General features: G+C 39.8%; 1 pseudogene; it reads left to right on the forward strand.

Annotated features, from left to right (window-relative positions):
• The first annotated feature begins 1,592 nt into the window (after window positions 1–1,592).
• LOC140850650 (tubulin epsilon chain-like) lies at window positions 1,593–10,393 on the forward strand (annotated as a pseudogene).
• Window positions 10,394–11,348: the final 955 nt, after the last annotated feature.

Here is an 11,348-nt window from a genome sequence, read left to right on the forward strand (position 1 = left end):
CCAGTTAATATATGATAAAGGAGCCACAGACATACAATGGGGAAATGACAGCCTCTTCAACAACTCGTGATGGTAAAACTGGACTCTGCATGTAAGAGAATGAAACTGGATTATTGTCTAACTCCATACACAAAAGTACACTCAAAATGGACCAAAGACCTGAATCTAAGTCATGAAACCATAAAACACATAGAAGAAACATAGGCAAACATCTCTTGAATATATACATGAGCAATTTTTTCCTGAACACATTTCCTCAGGCAAGGGAAACAAAAGCAGAAGTGAATGAATGGGACTACATCAAGCTAAAAAGCTTTTGTACAGCAAAGGACACCATCAGCAGAACAAAAGGCATCCTACAGTATGGGAGAATATAATTGTAAAAGACATCCAACAAGGGGTTAACATCCAAAATATATAAAGAGCTCACATGCTTCAACACCCAAAACACAAAAAATGGGTGGAGGATATGAACAGACATTTCTCCCAAGAAGAAATTCAGATGGCCAACAGGCACATGAAAAGATGCTCCACATTGCTAATTATCAGGGAAATGCAAATTAAAACCACAATGAGATATCACCTCACACCAGTTAGGATGGCCAACATCCAAAAGAGAAGGAACAACAAATGCTGGTGAGGATATGGAGAAAGGGGAACCCTCCTACCCTGCTGGTGGGAATGTAAATTAGTTCAACCATTATGGAAAGCAATATGGAGGTTCCTCAAAAAACTAAAAATAGAAATACCATTTGACCCAGGAATTCCACTCCTAGGAATTTACCTGAAGAAAGCAAGATCCCTGAATCAAAAAGACATACGCATCCCTATGTTTATTGCAGCACTGTTTACAATAGTCAAGATATGGAAGCAACCTAAGTGTGCATCAGTAGATGAATGTATTAAAGAAGTGGTACATATACACAATGGAATATTATTCAGCCATAAGAAGAAAACAAGTCCTACCATTTGCAACAACATGGATGGAGCTACAGGGTATTATGCTGAGTGAAATAAACCAGGCAGAGAAAGACAAGTACCAAATGATTTCACTTATTTGTGGAGTACAACAACAAAGCAAAACTGAAGGAACAAAATAGCAGCAGACTCAGATTCCAAGGGACTAGCAGTTACCTAAGGGGAGGAGTGGGAGAGAGTGGGTGAGGAGAGAGGGAGAAGGAGATTAAGGGGCATTATGATTAGTACACATAATGTAGGGGGGTCATGGGGAAGGCATTATAGCAGAGAGAAGACAAGTAGCAACTCTATAGCATCTTACTACACTAATGGACAGTGATTGCACTGGGCTGTGTGGGGGACTTGATAATATGGGTAAATGTTGAAACCACAATGTTGCTCATGTAAAACCTTCATAAGATTGTATATCAATGATACTTTAATTAAAAAAAAGACATACTATTATTGCATAAAATACGCTTGTGTTTTCTGAGAGCAGTTGCTTGCTGTAAGTGCTCCTAAGGTGAGGAGGAGGTGGGCATTATGGGGTTTTACTGTCTTAGTATTCTTATAGGCTATTCACAGAAAACAACACACAATAGGCCACTTCATTCATCAACATATGGGTGGTACTAATGGCCAGTAATGCCTGGGCTACTCAATCTGTACTTTAAACTAGACCATGGCTAATAGGTTGAACCTTAAAAGTAGGTGTATTGCTCTCCATCAGAGATGTTGTTGGAGTCCAGGCCTGGGCTGTGGAGCTGGGTGCGGGCTCCCCAGGGCTGGGCCTGCCGCGCTGCATGAAGGCTCAGTTAGTGGTGGTCCAGGAAAGGAATTTATGATGAGGCAATAAGCAGCTTCTTTAGAAATGTGGACACCAGGGTGGTTGGTGATAGTGGCAGTATTTCCAAGGGGAGAATTTGTTCTTTAAAAGCACAAGCTGTCTTGACTGACATGGAGGAAGGGGTAGTAAATGAAATTCTGCAGGGAGCACTGAGAGATGTATTTGATAGCAAGCAGCTCACCACTGACATTTCTGGCTCAGGGAATCACTGGGCTGCGGGTCACAAAGTTTTTGGCAGTCTTTATCAAGAACAGATTTTAGAGAAACTCAGAAAGTCAGCAGAGCACCATGATTGTTTGCAATGTTTTTTTTTTTTGGAGAGCGCATCTCTCATATTTATTGATCAAATGGTTGTTAACAATAAAATTCAGTATAGGGGGGTCAATGCTCAATGTACAATCATTAATCCATCTCAAGCCTAATTCTCGTCAGTCTCCAATTTTCTGAAGCATAACGAACAAGTTCTTACATGGTGAACGAATTCTTACATAGTGAATAAATTCTTACATGGTGAACAGTACAAGGGCATTCATCACAGAAACTTTCAGTTTTGATCACGCATTATGAACTATAAACAATCAGGTCAAATATGAATATTCGTTTGATTTTTATACTTGATTTATATGTTGATCCCACATTTCTCCCTTTATTATTATTATTATTTTTATTTTTAATAAAATGCTGAAGTGGTAGGTAGATGCAAGATAAAGGTAGAAAACATAGTTTAGTGCTGTAAGAAGGCAAATGTAGATGATCAGGTGTGTGCCTATGGACTAAGTATTAATCCAGGCTAGACAAGGGCAGCAAAACATCCACGGATGCAAAAAATTTCTCTCAAAGCAGGGGGGATGAGGTTCTGAGCCTCACCTCTGTTGATCCCCAATTTCTCACCTGATGGTCCCCCTGCGACTGTGCCTGTCTTAGGTTGTTCCTCCCTTGAGGAATCTTACCCGTCTCTGGCTAACCAGTCATCTTCTTGGGCCATACAGGGAAATGTAAAGTTGGTAAGTGAGAGAGAAGCCATATTGTTTGAAAAGGTTAGCTTTTTACTTCTTTGCAGATTTATGCCCTGTGGCTTCTATGCCCAGCACTTGTCTTGAGGTATCTTTACCACCTGGAGGAATTATGATACTCGGTAAATTTGATATGAGGCACGAATTCTATTTAAGGGTTGTAATTAGGAAGGAAGAAGAAAAGCTATAGAGGTAGCATATGGAAGAAAACATGGGAGGATTGATTATTTCTTTGACATATCTTCTTGTAGAGTACCTTAAGTATGTATAGGTTTTAGACTACTAACTAATTTGCACATACATATTAACATAATAGGAATACGGTGACATAAACAAAGCAAATCTATAATTACCATCCATCTCCAGTGAAGCCAAGAAAACCATTTAGGCACCCTAGGCATTTGTGAAAATTTGTCTATGATATGATGGATATTGTCCAACTGTACTTGAACAGTCTGACAGAAATCAGACAAATTAAAGCAACCCATTTCTGGGATCTGTTCACATCCTATATGTTCTTTTAACTGTAGATAGTCTATAGTCATAAGATTTTGGAGCGCTACAACTTGCACCCCTCCCAACTCCTGGTTGAGTTCCAACAGTACAGATCCGGTCAAATTCGTTGTCTCACTGTATGCACATACCAGCCCAGACATCTCCCTCCTCATTCCAATGGCAAGTCCAGGAAACGGTGGGGTGGATGCAGCCACAACCGCAGCATCGCCCGGATCCCTGTGGAGGCTTTTTGATGATAATCCCCCGGCACGAGTCCTCCAGAGAGTGCTGATGCCGGAAGCTCCTCCTCATATCGTATCTTAGTTCATTTTCTGGGTATCCAAGCTAGGCCTTGATCTTCTGCATAGAAACAAACAGACCCTTTGCCCACACTTTGACATGCCCTCTATACCACTGTGCAGAACTCATTGGAGGTCAGCACACAGGGACTGCCTTTTTTTTTTTTTATTAAGAGAAAGGAATATTATCAGAAAAGAGTACCTCCGTAGCTGATCATCTGACACACTTTAAGTGATCAACATTAAGGATATTTAAAGCATGCATTGATCTTTGATTTACCAACAGTTTTATCCTATCAAGGAGTAATCCCGCTTTTCTTTCTTTCTTTCTTTTTTTTTTAATCTTTAATCTACACTTACATGAAGAGTACTATGTTTACTATGCTCTCCCCTATATCAGGTCCCCCCTAACAACCACATTACAGTTACTGTCCATCAGCTTAGCAAAATGTTGTAGAATCCCTACTTGTCCTCTCTGTGTTGTACAGCCCACCCTCCCCTTTCTCCCTCCCCCCCATGCATGCTAATCTTAATACCCCCCTTCTTCTCCCCCACCCCCTTATCCCTCCCTGCCCACCCATCCTCCCCAGTTCCTTTCCCTTTGGTACCTGTTAGTCCATTTTTGGGTTCTGTAATTCCGCTGCTGTTTTGTTCCTTCAGTTTTTCCTTTGTTCTTATACTCCACAGATGAGTGAAATCATTTTGTATTTCTCTTTCTCCGCTTGGCTTATTTCACTGAGCATACTACTCTCCAGCTCCATCCATGTTGCTGCAAATGGTTGGATTTTTCCACTTCTTATGGCTGAGTAGTATTCTATTGTGTATATGTACCACATCTTCTTTATCCATTCATCTACCGATGGACATTTAGGTTGCTTCCAATTCTTGGCTATTGTACATAGTGCTGCGATAAACATAGGGGTGCATCTGTCTTTCTCAAACTTGATTGCTGCGTTCTTAGGGTAAATTCCTAGGAGTGGAATTCCTGGGTCAAATGGTAGGTCTGTTTTGAGCATTTTGATGAACCTCCAAACTGCTTTCCACAATGGTTGAACTAATTTACATTCCCACCAGCAGTGTAGGAGGATTCCCCTTTCTCCACAGCCTCGCCAACATTTGTTGTTGTTTGTCTTTTGGATGGCAGCTATCCTTACTGGTGTGAGGTGATACCTCATTGTAGTTTTAATTTGCATTTCTCTGATAATTAGCGATGTGGAGCATCTTTTCATGTGTCCATTGGCCATCTGTATTTCTTTTTTAGAGAACTGTCTGTTCAGTTCCTCTGCCCATTTTTTAATTGGGTTATTTGTTTTTTGTTTGTTGAGGTGTGTGAGCTCTTTATATATTCTGGACGTTAAGCCTTTATCGGATCTGTCATTTTCAAATATATTCTCCCATACTGTAGGGTTCCTTTTTGTTCTATTGATGGTGTCTTTCACTGTACAGAAGCTTTTCAGCTTAATGTAGTCCCACTTGCTCATTTTTGCTGTTGTTTTCCTTGCCCGGGGAGATATGTTCAAGAAGAGGTCACTCATGTTTATGTCTAAGAGGTTTTTGCCTATGTTTTTTTCCAAGAGTTTAATGGTTTCATGACTTACATTTAGGTCTTTGATCCATTTTGAGTTTACCTTTGTATATGGGGTTAGACAATGGTCCAGTTTCATTCTCCTACACGTAGCTGTCCAGTTTTGCCAACACCATCTGTTGAAGAGACTGTCATTTCCCCATTGTATGTCCATGGCTCCTTTATCAAATATTAATTGACCATATATGTTTGGGTTAATTTCTGGAGTCTCTAATCTGTTCCACTGGTCTGTGGCTCTGTTCTTGTGCCAGTACCAAATTGTCTTGATTACTATGGCTTTGTAGTAGAGCTTGAAGTTGGGGAGTGAGATCCCCCCTACTTTATTCTTCTTTTTCAGAATTGCTTTGGCTATTCGGGGTCTTTGGTGTTTCCATATGACTTTTTGAATTATTTGTTCCAATTCATTGAAGAATGTTGCTGGTAATTTGAGAGGGATTGCATCAAATCTGTATATTGCTTTGGGCAGGATGGCCATTTTGATGATATTAATTCTTCCTAGCCATGAGCATGGGATGAGTTTCCATTTATTAGTGGCCCCTTTAATTTCTCTTAAGAGTGACTTGTAGTTTTCAGAGTATAAGTCTTTCACTTCTTTGGTTAGGTTTATTCCTAGGTATTTTATTCTTTTTGATGCAATTGTGAATGGAATTGTTTTCCTGATTTCTCTTTCTATTGATTCATTGTTAGTGTATAGGAAAGCTACAGATTTCTGTGTGTTAATTTTGTATCCTGCAACTTTGCTGTATTCCGATGTCAGTTCTAGTAGTTTTGGAGTGGAGTCTTCAGGGTTTTTTATGTACAGTATCATATCATCTGCAAAGAGTTACAGTTTAACTTCTTCTTTTACCAATCTGGATTCCTTGTATTTCTTTGTTTTGTCTGATTTCCGTGGCTAGGACCTCCAGTACTATCTTAAATAACAGTGGGGAGAGTGGGCATCCCTGTCTTGTTCCCGATCTCAGAGGAAATGGTTTCAGCTTCTTGCTGTTCAGTATAATGCTGGCTGTGGGTTTATCATATATGGCCTTTATTATGTTGAGGTACTTGCCCTCTATTCCCATTTTGCTGAGAGTTTTTATCATGAATGGATGTTGAATTTTGTCAAATGCTTTTTCAGCATCTATGGAGATGATCATGTGGTTTTTGTCTTTCTTTTTGTTGATGTGGTGGATGATGTTGATGGATTTTCGAATGTTGTACCATCCTTGCATCCCTGGGATGAACCCCACTTGGTCATGGTGTATGATCCTTTTGATATACTGTTGAATTCTGTTTACTAATATTTTATTGAGTATTTTTGCATCTACATTCATCAGGGATATTGGTCTGTAATTTTCTTTTTTGGTGGGGTCTTTGCCTGGTTTTGGTATTAGGGTGATGTTGGCTTCATAGAATGAGTTTGGGAGTATTCCCTCCTCTTCTATTTTTTGGAACACTTTAAGGAGAATGGGTATTATGTCTTCTCTGTGTGTCTGATAAAATTCTTAGGTAAATCCGTCTGGCCCCGGGGTTTTATTCTTGGGTAGTTTTCTGATTACCGTTTCAATTTCTTTGCTTGTAATTGGTTTGTTTAACTTTTGTGTTTCTTCCATGTTCAGTCTTGGGAGGTTGTATTTTTCTAGGAAGTTGTCCATTTCTTCTAGGTTTTCCAGCTTGTTGGCATGTAGGTTTTCATAGTAGTCTTTAATAATTCTTTGTATTTCTGTGGAGTCTGTTATGATTTTTCCATTCTCATTTCTGTTTATGTTGATTTGTGTTGATTCTCTTTTTCTCTTAATAAGTTTGGCTAGAGGCTTATCTATTTTGTTTATTTTCTCAAAGAACCAGCTCTTCGTTTCGTTGATTTTTGCTATTGTTTTATTCTTCTCAATTTTGTTTATTTCTTCTCTGATCTTTATTATGTCCCTCCTTCTGCTGACTTTAGGCCTCATTTGTTCTTCTTTTTCCAGTTTCTATAATTGTGATGTTAGACTATTCATTTGAGATTGTTCTTCCTTCTTCAAGTGTGCCTGGATTGCTATATACTTTCCTCTTAAGACTGCTTTCGCTGCATCCCACAAAAGTTGGGGCTTAGTATTGTTGTTGTCATTTGTTTCTATATATTCCTTGATCTCTATTTTGATTTGTTCATTGATCCATTGATTATTTAGAAGCATGTTGTTAAGCCTCCATGTGTTTGTGAGTCTTTTTGTTTTCTTTGTAGAATTTATTTCTACTTTTATACCTTTGTGGTCTGAAAAGTTGGTTGGTAGAATTTCAATCTTTTGGAACTTGCTGAGGCTCTTTTTGTGAGCTAGTATATGGTCTATTCTAGAGAATGTTCCATGTGCACTTGAGAAGAATGTATATCCTGTTGCTTTTGGATGTAGAGTTCTATAGATGTCTATTAGGTCCATCTGTTCTAGTGTGTTGTTCAGTGCCTGTGTGTCCTTACTTTTTTTCTGCCCGGTGGATCTATCCTTTGGGGTGAGTGGTGTGTTGAAGTCTCCTACAATGAATGCATTGCAGTCTATTTCCCTCTTTAGTTCTGTTAGTATTTGCTTCACATATGCTGGTGCTCCTGTATTGGGTGCATATATATGTAGAATGGTTATATCCTCTTGTTGGACTGAGCCCTTTATCATTATGTAGTATCCTTCTTTATCTCTTGTTACTTTCTTTGTTTTGAAGTCTATTTTGTCTGATATTAGTACTGCCACCCCTGCTTTCTTCTCACTGTTGTTTGCCTGAAATATGTTTTTCCATCCCTTGACTTTTAGTCTGTGCATGTCTTTGGGTTTGAGGTGATTTTCTTGTAAGCAGCATATAGATGGGTCTTGCTTTTTTATCCATTCTATTACTCTGTGTCTTTTGATTGGTTCATTAAGTCCATTTACATTTAGGGTGACTATTGAGAGATATGTACTTATTACCATTGCAGGCTTTAGATTCGTGGTTACTGAAGGTTCAAGGTTAGGTTCTTTAGTATCTTACTGCCTAACTTAGCTCACTTATTGAGCTGTTATATACACTGTCTGGAGATTCTTTTCTTCTCTCCCTTCTTATTCCTCCTCCTCCCTTCTTCATATGTTGTGTGTTTTGTTCTGTGCTCTTTTTAGGTGTGCTCCCATCTAGAGCAGTCCCTGTAGGATGCCCTGTATAGGTGGTTTGTGGGAAGCAAAATCCCTCAGCTTTTGCTTGTCTGGGAATTGTTTAATCCCGCCATCATATTTAAATTATAGTCATGCTCGATACAGTATTCTTGGTTCAAGGCCCTTCTGTTTCATTGCATTAAGTATATCATGCCATTCTCTTCTGACCTGTAGGGTTTCTGTCGAGAAGTCTGATGTTAGCCTGATAGGTGACCTTTTTCTCTCTAGCTGCCTTTAAAACTCTTTCCTTGTCCTTGATCCTTGCCATTTTAATTACTATGTGTCTTGGTGTTGTCCTCCTTGGATCCTTTCTGTTGGGGGTTCTGTGTAATTCCATGGTCTGTTCGATTATTTCCTCCCCCAGTTTGGGGAAGTTTTCAGCAATTATTTCTTCAAAGAGACTTTCTATCCCTTTTCCTCTTTCTTCTTCTTCTGGTACCCCTATAATACGAATATTGTTCCTTTTGGCTTGGTCACATAGTTCTCTTAGTGTTGTTTCATTCCTGGAGATCCTTTTATCTCTCTCTATGTCAGCTTCTATACGTTCCTGTTCTCTGGCTTCTATTCCTTTAATGGCCTCTTGCATTTTATCAATTCTGCTTATAAATCCTTCCAGGGATTGTTTCACTTCTGTGATCTCCTTCCTGACATCTGTGATCTCCCTCCGGACTTCATCCCATTGCTCTTGCATTTTTCTCTGCATCTCTGTCAGCATGTTCATGATTTTTATTTTGAATTCTTTTTCAGGAGGACTGGTTAGGTCTGTCTCCTTCTTAGGTGTTGTCTCTGTGATCTTTGTCTGCCTGTAGTTTTGCCTTTTCATGGTGATAGAGATAGTTTGCAGAGCTGGTACAAGTGACCGCTGGAAGAGCTTCCCTCCTTGTTGGTTTGTGGCCTTCCTCTCCCCTTTCGCAAGGCGCTGGGTTCTTGCAGGTGTGGATGTGGTCTGAATATTGTCCTGTGTCCTCTGGTCTCTATTTTAGGAAGAGTTTTCTTTGTTATATTTTCATAGCTCTATGTGTTTGGGGGAGGAGATTTCCACTGCTCTACTCATGCCACCATCCTGGCTCCGCTCCCCACAATGTTTTTTCATAATACATTCCATGGGAGGAGGAACAGGATCTGAACTCAGCACATTTCTTTTAAAGGTACTTGAGGATGAATTCCCAGTACTTTACAGGTTTGTGACTTCGGTTTATCCTTCAGGTGAAGATGATGTCTTATCATAGCATCTTGGCCATGAAGGAATTTAGCAAGCAGGCACACTGTGTGTTTTGCCCTTTGACAACCAATCCTTATGTGACATAATTAGCAAAATCGACCTTATGGTGAATTCTGGGAAGTCGGGTACAGCTATAAAGCCAGTGAGTGTGGTTACTTCAAGCGCTGGGACGTTTAAATGTGGTAGAAGCCATTTAAAGTGATAAATAACATTGTGGCAAAACTGCTGCTCAGCCTGAGAAGCTCTGCGAAGTTTGAAGGGTCCCTTAATATGGACCTAAACGAAATCAGCATGAATTTAGTTCCTTTTCATCAACTGCATTATCTGGTGTCAAGCCTAACACCTCTGTATACACTGGCACATGTGAACATTCCTCCTTGAAAGTTGGATCAGATGTTTTCAGCTGCCTTCAGTAAAGATCACCAGCTAATGCAGGCTGACCCCAAACACAGTCTCTACCTTGCCTGTGCTCTCATGGTTAGAGGAAATGTACAGATCTCAGATCTTCACAGAAATATCCAAAGATTAAAACCTTCTCCGCCACTGGTCTCCAGGAACTAAGGAGCCTGGAAGACGAGTCTCTGTTGAGTGCCGCCTGCAGGCTACTCATGGTCACTGTTAGCCTGAGCAAATGACATGTGTGTGCGGCCTGCCTTCACGGACCTGAGAGCGCAATTCATGAGGCTGTGCAAGAAAAAGGTTCCTCTCCATCACTGTCTACAAGTTGAAGGGATGGAGGAAAGCTGTTTCACAGAAGCTGTGTCCTCTTTATCAACACTTATGTAGGAATAGAACCAACCGGATGCCATGAAAAGCATGCATGTAGAAGATTTACCTGGACTAAGCATAGCAGTGTGACAAAAAGAAATCCAGAAATCCAGTTTTTACTTTTTCTTAATTTCACATTGTTTATATGTCACCTTACCTTTCTGGTGATTCAGAAATCCCAGTTTGTATTCTTCGTATTAGGAAGTACTTTTGTCTAATAGAATGTTTTCCATTTAATCGTAATTTTTTTATGATGTCAGTGTGTGAAATGAGTGAAGTCCTAGTATCTTCTTCAAATATTTGTTTTCAGGAAATTCTCCTCTTCTAAAATTGAGAGAATAGAGTTCTTCAACATTTTGCTTTATATATCGTCTTGTAGTTAGGCATATTTTATAGTGATAATCATGTCTTCAATAAAAATCTTACACAGAAAAAAAAAAATAACACACACATATTTTCAATTTTCCAGAGGGCTATGGAATTGACATTTATGTGCATTTAGGGCTAAGCAGAATGTCTGTGCAGTTCTTTTTGGGATGGGTGACTGTTTAAAGAAAAAAGATTACTGAGATCATGGTAGATTTCTGTACAAACCCCTTTAAATACATGGGTTGAGTGAAGGGCCTGTGGAATGGCTACCTCGTGTGTTCACTTGGCCATCTTCCTTTCTGCCAGTAGTTATGAAACAATGGGTTTCAGTGATTGGCTTGGATTATTCAGAGGATCAGAAAGGATTGTCACATTTAAACAAAACCTGAGATTAGGGGTGCTGCCACCAGAGGCCATGCAGGCCAGTGCTTGTGCTCCTGTCCAGATGAGCAGTAAATCGGGGGTGGGGGGGTTGGGGAGTGGGGGGGGAGGATTACCTAAAATAAGTAATTTGCGTGCTTATGTTTGCACACTAAAAAAAATAAAAAGTCAATCCTTTATTCTAATGACAGCTTAAAACATTTGATAGGAGAACAAAGCTGTCCGGAAAAGGGGGCTGTTAGCTGCAGTTTCAGTTGCTAATGCCTTCCCTGATGAGCTAA

This window comes from Manis javanica, chromosome 8 (assembly GCF_040802235.1).
Source record: "Manis javanica isolate MJ-LG chromosome 8, MJ_LKY, whole genome shotgun sequence".
Taxonomy (NCBI): Eukaryota; Metazoa; Chordata; class Mammalia; order Pholidota; family Manidae; genus Manis; species Manis javanica.